At 37.0% G+C, this 9692-nt stretch overlaps 1 non-coding gene across 1 annotated transcript; it reads left to right on the plus strand.

Annotated features, from left to right (window-relative positions):
* The first annotated feature begins 6225 nt into the window (after positions 1-6225).
* On the plus strand, positions 6226-6297 carry TRNAE-CUC. The gene has a single exon. It is a non-coding gene; the product is annotated as a tRNA-Glu (tRNA).
* Positions 6298-9692: the final 3395 nt, after the last annotated feature.

Here is a 9692-nt window from a genome sequence, read left to right on the forward strand (position 1 = left end):
GGCTGGTCTCAAACTCCTGGACTCAAGCAGTCCACCTGCTTCGGCCTCCCAAAGTGCTGGGATTACAGACGTGAGCCACTGCACCTGGCCTATTTTCACACCTGTAATCCCAGCACTTTGGGGGGCTGAGGCAGGTGGATCACTTGAGGTCAGAAGTTCGAGACAAGCCTGGCCAACATGGTGAAACCCTGTCTTTACTAAAAATATAAAAATCAAAAATTAGCTGGACATGGTGACACACGCCTGTAGTCCCAGCTACTCTGGAGGCTGAGGCAGGAGAATCACTTGAACCCCAGAGGCAGAGGTTGCAGTGAGCCGAGATTGCACTACTGCACTCCAGCCTGGGAGACAGAGCCAGACTCTGTCTCAAAAAAAAAAAAAAAAGATAATGATTATTGTGTGTGATATTTTGTCCAAAATTTAGAATTACTTGATTATAGGAATGTGTATGTACATATGTGATGTATAAGTAACAGGATGAAGTCACTAGAAGGAGAATTTGACAGTTGCTTGCTCTTTAACAAAATTTATAAGTTTTGAGTGTGGTTTCAAAACTGGTTAAGTAATGACCTTGGAGCCACTGAAAATACTGAAATGTCTTTGGAAGGTCTCTTAAAAGATGTGGGAGAAGAAACACCTCTTCACACACTTGCCTCAGGCCGGTTGAGACACAGGAGGCAAATACTGATGATCATGTGTGGAAGTATACGAGTAGCTATCCTGCAACTAAAGAGGCAAAAGAGTTTATTATTTAAAAGTGTTGAAGGCAGTGGCTCGTTTTCACAGACAGGGGTCATTTCTCTACTGGTTCCGAGCAAATGTAAATCTTGAGTTCTGAGAAAAATGTAAAAGTGTCCTTTTGTGGATAGGCCTATGTTCAGTGCTTCACTTGTCTTGTTATAAATCTGAAGAGGAGGTAGAAATCTCTTGGCCTTTGTTGAGTCTATCAGAGTGTACTGAGAAAGAAATACTGCTGTATATAGACATGGATTGTTGTCCAGCTAGCTGTTATCATGTCATACTTATGGCTGATTAATTTAGAGTTAGCCCAATACATTTGTCCTTTTCTTTTATTCACAGCTAATTTAAAAATATCTGCTTTTGAACAGTTTCTTGTTCTCTTATTTCTTCTAAAAATAGTCTGTTCAGTAGCTTGTGAATTCATTACATATTTTTTACACTTTCTGAAAAACATATTCAAATAAGCTGCTGCAACATTGGTGCTAAAATATAATTTAAAATTTTGAAATGAATCCCTAAAAAAGTGACATTACGTGGTGATGGTGTGTATTAGTGGGTAAAAAAAAAGTCAGTGAATATGCTAATAAGTTTTTTCCCCCCAAGGGAAATAATTCCAGATTAACAAATAGTTGCAAAAAATGTACAGGAAAGTCCTGTGTTTCCTCCTCTGATTAATGCATAATTACATTACAATATCAAAACCAGAAAAGTGACATTGGTACAATCTTGAGAGCTTATTCAAATTTCACCAGTTTTACACACATTCATGTGTGTTTGTGTGTGTGTTTGTTTCTATGCAGTGTTATCATGTGGGTAGATTTTTGTATCACCACCGCAATGAAATACAGAGCCATCACCATGAGGCTCCCGTGAGCTACTCCTTTAGAAACATACCGATCTTCCTCTTCACCACATCGCTATTCCTGGCAACCTCTAATCTCCCATCTCTGTAATTTCAAGAATGTTATATAAATTGAATCATATTGTATGTAACCTTTTAGATTGGCGTTTTTCCCACTCAGTATAATCCCCTTGAGATCTAGCCACGTTATTACATGTATCAATAGTTACTTCCCTTTACAGATAATATTCCAAGGCATGGATGAACCACAGTTTGTTTAACCATTCACCCACTGAAGGACATTTCAGTTGCCTCCAGTTTTCGGCTATTATGAATAAAGCTGCTATGAACATTCATTTGCAGGTTTTGTGGGAACATAAGTTTTCATTTTTCTGGGATAAGTGCCCAAGAGTACATTTGCTGAGTCATATGGTAAGTGCATATTTAGTTTAAGAAACTACCAAACTGTTTTCTAGAGTGGCTATACTATTTTATATTCCATCAGCATGTACACGTGATAAAAGATGAATTTTTAATCTATTAAGTAAACTGATTATGATGATACATTTCTCTTATTATACCATAATTGCTTGGTTACTTGAACTCCATCAGACTGTTTTAAGGTCATTGTGGTGTCCTTGGTGTCCAACATAGTACCTGACATATATTAGATTCAATAAATGTTTATCAAATGAATGAATAGCTTAATCAACAAAAGAAAGACAGCTGACTCAGGTTGAGATCAAATTGGAAAACTGTCAATAAATTATAATGATAGTGAACTTGAATTGGATCCCATGATTTTTCTTCTAGCATTTTCAAATCAGAAATTGGCACTCTGTAAGATGAATCACTTGTGGGCAAGTTAATAAAAACTAAATTTTAAATTATGTTGGTCCAAGGTTATTTTTGGAAGTACTTTGGTAACAGCGGAAGATTGTGAACAAACTAAATGCCCAATGATATAGAACTGCTTTAGTAAGATGTCTACACAGTGGAATACCTACCACTGAGTTGTCAAAAATAATGAGGAAACCCCATATAAATAATGAACACCCTCCAAAAGATATTAATTAAAAAATAGAGAAAATCATGTTGAGTATGCTACTATTTGTGCAAAAAATTTTAAAAAAGAAACTAGAGAAGAATAGACATACGCATGAAGATGTTAATTCTTCCTGTTATAAAGTACAGGCTGTACCTGGGCCATGTTGTGCTCGAAAGTAAAGAAGTGCTCAAAAATGTATAGGGACATGCCAAAAGAACACAGGAGTCAGCTTGAAGGGACTCCCTCTGCCTGAATTTGGGACAATTTAGGTTTTAAATGAATAATGACAGCAACAGAATATAATGCATTGATAAAAGTTCACTAAAACAGAAAAAAGAATATGAGTCCAGGTTGATATGTAAAAATTAAATAAAGAATAAAAAGAGGGATGAGAGAAAGGAAAGTTCTTTTCAGAAGAATGATAAAATATCACCATTTTGCCATCACTATAGCAATAATTGATTCAGACAAGGATCATCAGTGGATGCCAAACCTATTGGCTAAAAGTTTGCTGAAGAACAAAATGGTTTACAGTCTCAAAGTATCACCTCCACTGGTGATATTTGCTTTTTCCAACATTTGCCAATTAGTTACAGTTATAAAAGGTAGCTTTATGATGGAGAAATACAGCAAACACCTTAATCAAATGGCTATACTTACTGTATTTGTTTCCTATTGCTGCTGTAAAAGTTGCCACTAAAGTAGGGACTTAAAACCACACAAATTTATTATCTTACAGTTCTGTAGTTCAGAAGTACAACACAAGTCTCACGGGGCTAAAATCAAGGTGTTGGCAGAGCTGCTTTCTGTCTGGAAGCCCTAAGGGAGAACAGGAATTGCCTGCATTCCTTGGCTTGTGGTTCCCTTTCCTCCATTTTCAAAGACAGCAATGGCCAGATGAGTCTTTTGCACATGGCATCACTCTGACCTGACTCTTCTGCCCCCCTCTTTCACCCATAAGAACACTTGTGATGAGTTGGGGCCCATCCAGGTAATCTAGGATAATTATCAAAATATTACTCATCTCAAAATATTACTCACATTTGCAAAGTTCCTTTTGCCATGTAAGATGACATGTCATCATGTTCTGGGAATTACGACAGTGATATCTCTGGGACTGTGGGATGAAGAGGACATTGTTCTGCCTACCACACTTACCCATTGCAGATAATGTAATGCACTGGAATTATGTGCATTCTGATATAATGCACTGAGAAAAACACATCACTTAGGATAGTTGTCCTGCCAAAAGAAATACTTAAATTGGCGAACTTTCTGAAACTACTGTCCTCCACTATTCAAAAAGGTCAGTGATGTAACAGAAAAAAGGTTAGGGAAACGGTTCCAGATTAAAGGAACGAGACTACAGATACTCAGCAACTAAACGCAAGGTATAATCCCAGAGTGTATCATAGATTGAAAGAAAAGCTATAAACGAGATTATTAGGACAACTAGAAAATTTGATTATTGACCATATAATAAATGACTGGAATTAAATTTCTGGAGATGATAATTATATTGATTGCTCTTAGTAGATGTATAACAAAGTGTTTTGTGTGTATGATAAAGTATCATGCGTCTGCAGCTAACCTCAAATTTTTCTGAAAAAAATAGAGAAAGCAAATACGGAAAATATTAATAATTGGTGACTCTAGAATAGAACTGTAAGACAGAAATATAATACAAGTACATGTATAATTTTACATATCCTAATAGCCACATTTAAAAAGAAAGCAAAAGTAATTTTAATAATATTTTATTTAACCCAGTATATCCAATTTTTCTCATTTAAAAATATAAAGTAAAAAGTATTAACGAGATATGTTACATTCCTTTTTTTTAAATACTAAGGCTTAAACATGCAGTGAGTATCCAACATTTACAGAACATCTATTCATACTAGCTACATTTTAGTGCCTAACAGCTACATATTGCTGGAGCTGTAAACTGGACAGCACAGGTTTAGTTGAAGGGTATATGTGTGTTCAGTGTTCTATAGTTGCACCTTTCTGTTGGTTTGATATGTTTCAAAACCAAAAGTTGGAGGAAAATGACCTAGATATTTGTTGCATGTGTATAGATTATTTCTGGGAGATACAGAAGTAGCTAGTAACACTGGTTACCTCTGATAGAAGGAAGGAATGAATAGGGGGGTGTTTTTCACCATACCCTTTTGTACTTTGTGTAAAATATTCTAACTAAACCTATACAAACTTAAGCTAAAATTATTCTTAAAATAATATCTGCTAATCTTTTTATTCAAAACCAAGCACTCTAATGCTGAAATCTGTCAACCCCTCAATTAAGAGGTAAGAGCTCCACCTACTGAACTTGATCTAAGATTCATTGGGATAGGAAAGAAATGTCCCACCTAAAATACAATAAAGTTCAGAAATTTATTCTGATGATTTTTCTGTCTCATTAGTCTTAATAACCCCTTTAAGTCTTCGTATTCTCATATTATTATATAATTTCAGGTAAAGTTTACGGATGATTTAAACACCTTCTCTGAGTTGTTGGAAAAAAGGAACGAGATTCAAGCACAGGCTCACCTAATTTTGTGGTAATGGATGATGGCTGCAATTCACAGTGGCGCCGGATGTTGTGAGCAAGTTCATTACAAATTTATGTCTTACTTAAGCCTCCTTCCATCTTGCAGCGGAGCGGAGTCTCTTGGGTTAGATTTCTTCAACTAACGGCTGGCACTTTCAAAGTTGAGTTATACCCTATTGCCTTCTGCATCTGTTTTATGAGGGTTTCTGAATTGAGGCTGGGCTGTAAGGTGTCTTGACTCCTTTGGTAATTGCATCATTTCCTGGCGGTGTCTAGCACATAACGCGGAGAAGTGAAGCAATTGCCCAGATAATAACAGTTTGGAAAGTATGAGGATAATAAACACAGCGGGATGGAAGGATTTGCTTGGAGCTCTGGGCAGATGTTCTGATCCTTCACTAGACATGCCACCCACAGCTCTCTCAGCCTCGTTAGCCTGCATTTACCAAGTGAATCAAACAGAACCGCGTCCTGTAAGGCTACGTGGCCCTTCATCACCCACACTTGCGGAGCACGCGCTGTGCGCCCTGGACGGCGCCGGGTCGCTCCGGCTCCTCACGGAGAAACGCTCTCTGCCGGGGGCGGTCTGTTTAGTGGGACTTAACATCCGCGCAACAGAGACCGAAGAAAGACGGAGAGGGACAGAAGTTAGATTTGGAAAGAGCGGCCAAAATGGTTAATGAAATAATAAAGCAAATTACAAGGCTTTGGATAGTGGGCGTCCAGACAACACTTGTCTTGGTAAAAAGATTTACGTGTTATGTAAAAGAACGAGAATTTCAGGATGCCCTCTCCAGCATGGCAGTCGGGAGAGGATTAGATTTGGAGGGTACAGGTTTTTCCTTAGGGGGCCATAGCCGTGCTCGGCGAAAATCGCCGAGAAATTGCTTCAATTTCAGGAAATATTTTCAGGGCCGGGGACTCAGAGCAAGAACAAAGTAGGTGTGACCTAGACGCAATACTCTACCCTCTGCTGGTTAGAGGAGTTAAGTGCAAGTTTTTAACACGGCAAGTGTATTTAGGAAAGCTACTGCAGCAAGTTCCCTGGTGGTCTAGTGGTTAGGATTCGGCGCTCTCACCGCCGCGGCCCGGGTTCGATTCCCGGTCAGGGAAGACTTGTTTTCTTTATGATTCTTGTATTCTGCATGCAATTTAGAAATGATGAGTTTTGTGTACTTTTCATTTGCTGGTTGGGGTTTTTTCTTTTTTCTTTTTTTTGGTAGTTGGGCTTTTTTTAAGATCGTGAGTTTTATGTACTTTTCATTTGTTGATTGGGATATTTTAACCATTAAAAATTGACCTTTTAAAAATTTTATTTAATTTAAAGCTTAACATGCCATATGTATTTACAGGCAATGTAATACATATAATACAATGTAATTCAATCAAATAACATAAAGTTCCGTGATTCTAAAATTGTATATTTCAGTTTTTAAAAATAATTTGGATGTGTTTATAAGCAGTCAGTTAGGCCTTTGTTTAACCTTGATTTTGTTTGACTAATAAAAGAGGAAAATAGTTTTATGAGAAATAATACTTATTTTGTATCATGCTTAGAGTTAATTTTTAGTTTTTCTGTACATTCAGATTATGTACTTGGTAGATTATTTGCCTGTATTGGAGCCTGTTCCTACTCTCATTTTTATAAATATGAGATCTTTCCTGAGATGTATGATTGGCTAATTATTAGGTCGCTAGTTTACTGTGTTTTAATAACCTATTTAGTTAATTTTTTTGTTAAGTTTCAAATTTTCTCTAAGACATTCACACAAATATGGTAAATCTTACATCCAGAGTCTAAATTCCCAGTATATAAATCATATAGGCCCCTCAAAAATGCACTACTTTTCATTAGGAATTCCCACATTCAGGGTAAAGTAGAATTCTGGGAGTTCCTCAAAGGAAAATATGGAAATGTTGGAGTCAAAGAAAAGAAAAATGGTGTTATATAGACATTAACTTTTTTCAGTCCTGAAAGTTCTAAACCATCGTAACCTTTACCATTTTTTGAACTGTTGGATTCTTTTTGCCTTTTTTTTTTTTTAAAAAAAAAACAAACAAATTTCATCATAGCATAGAAAAAGATTTAAAGCTTGATTGCAACTAAATTGGGTTTGTTTTGCTTTCCTTTTAGTTGTGGTGAGACTGATTGGGAAGAGAATGCTGACTCCTTAATGCTCCAGGAAGTCCACTGTGATTAGTGCCATGGGGTTAAGGAAAGATGTGATTCTTGGTGCTTAAGAAGCTTTCACTTCATTGGAGAATTACGATAAAAATATATTATTATTAACAAAAATAATTGGCACCATTCATTGATTATTAGCTATGTATCAGGAACTTCAAATAATCACAATATATGGTAAAAGAAGGGAGAAGGAAGTGACTGCTAGAATCAAAAAAGAACTTTAAAACTGTTTTTCAAGCTGCACCTAAAGGCTAGGAATATCTGGAATGCCTGAGAAAAGGAGAATGGACATTTCTTCTAAGGGATCCACAGTCTGGTATAGGCAATGAAGATGACTAAATATGTCAGACTGGCTACAGTAGGGAACCTGTGCTGGGGAACAGTAGAGGTAAGGGCAGATAGGTGGCTGCAGTCAGATTCAAGAAATTACAAAGAAAACCCAAGAGGATGCGATGTCTGATGGGATGTAAAGGGTTAAGAATAGGGAGGAATCAGTTATGAATCCATTATTTGTTCTCTGTGGCTAGTACAGTTGGGGTGACATTAAAAGTAATAGGGAGGTTGAGATGGAGAAACTGATGAAGAAGAAAAGGTAAGTTCAGTTTGAGTCCCACAGAGGCAGCACAGCTAAGTGGCGGGTGGAAATACCGAACGGGAATTTTGGTGATAATTAGGGTTGAAGGTAGAGATTTTGGAGCCATTAACTTAAAAATTTGAGAAGATTTGGGGTCTCCCCAAATAAAAAAATCTATAGAAAGAATAGAAGACCAAGGAGAAAACCCAGGAGAGTATATAGTAAAGGAGAATGGGAAAAGGTAGAAAATAGTGAAAAAGTAGAGAGGTGATAAAAGGGTAAGAGAGCTTCAAGAAGGAAGTAGCAGTGAAGAAAACAGTACACTGTAAAGAGATCAAGGAGAAAACAGAGGAGATTAAGCACAGTCAGATGGTAAGACAGTGACTGCTGGGTACAGAACAGACTGGTGGAGCCCATACCACTGTAAGGAAGTCTGTCCAGTAGGTCATTGCCAGAAACACGATTCAAGGTGCTGAGGGACTAAGGTGAGAAAGAGACAACAACCTTATCTATGACCCAGGTGCTGCAGAAGAGCAAATATGGAGAAGAAAAAGAGATCTTATGAAAGCAAAGAAATACTGTTATCCCAGAGCCAGAGACTGTGAATTAACCCTGACTGTGCCAGTATCAGCTGCATTATCTGTATTAAGTGACCCAGCTCTCTGAGCCTCTGTCTGGATCCTAAAGTTTACAAGAGAGATACTAACTTGCATGCATCCATGCATAATTCACAGAGTTATTGTCATTCATTCATCAATTTAGCAAACACGTAATTCTTACTCCATGCCAGTCATCTTTGTATGCACAGGTATAGAAAAGTGAACAAGACTGTTTCTATTACAGTTTAATAGGAATCAAAGGAGAAAATCATTAAGGTTTTGATCATGGCTTATTAATTTGGAAACGGATGATGTTTGAGATGGGGGACAACAGAGGAAGCTATGTTGCTTTTAGATTTGGACTGAAGAGAGATCACCAAGTGAAGCTGTCCCATACATAGGTTGATATTTTTGAACTGGTGATGATAGATTTGAAGGAGATCCAGCTCTGCAGTGAGTACTGAAGTTTCAATGGCAGAAATGCTTGCTAACAGATTGGTGGTGCAGCAGCAAAAAAAAAAAAAAAAAAAAAAAAAACATGGGACAAGGTTTGCAGGCTTGACTTTGGCTGGAGGAGGACATAGGAGGAAAGTCTGAGGGATTAGAGTCAGGAAAAGTCAGGTCAATAAAGACAAAAGCAAATGCTGTCTGGAGATTGCTGCGTAGTCACTAATAGAGTCCAGCATATGTCATTTGTTTGGTGAATCTTTAATGGAGTTTTTATTCAGGTTTAATTAATATCTTCCTTGTGTTTTACTTATTATATTGTTATTTTTAGTCAAAGAATGAAATTATTTCAAAGTGATATTGTTATTTAGACACAGCAATAAATTGCATCACCTACACATAGCTCAAAGTTGCTGCTTTGTAGAGCCAGAATATTGTGCTCAATTCTGTACTTGTGAAGAAGGGAAAAGTGCTGAAGGATTAATTGCAGAAATATTCCACATGTGAATAGGTGCTTCAAAGGCAAAGGAAAAAGAATTATTTAACATGCACAAAAGAAAGCAAAGGTTATTTGCAGTATATAAAAAATGTTTTCTCTGGACTTGTCCAATTATTTTGCTTTAAATTAAAAATTGTCTTTCTTCTAGAATTGGACTTCTACAATGAATGGTGATTTGGGCTGAGGCACACTGAAATTTGTAAG

This window comes from Sapajus apella, unplaced genomic scaffold (genome assembly GCF_009761245.1).
Source record: "Sapajus apella isolate SASKATOON/1434 unplaced genomic scaffold, GSC_monkey_1.0 scaffold6, whole genome shotgun sequence".
NCBI classification, from domain to species: domain Eukaryota; kingdom Metazoa; phylum Chordata; class Mammalia; order Primates; family Cebidae; genus Sapajus; species Sapajus apella.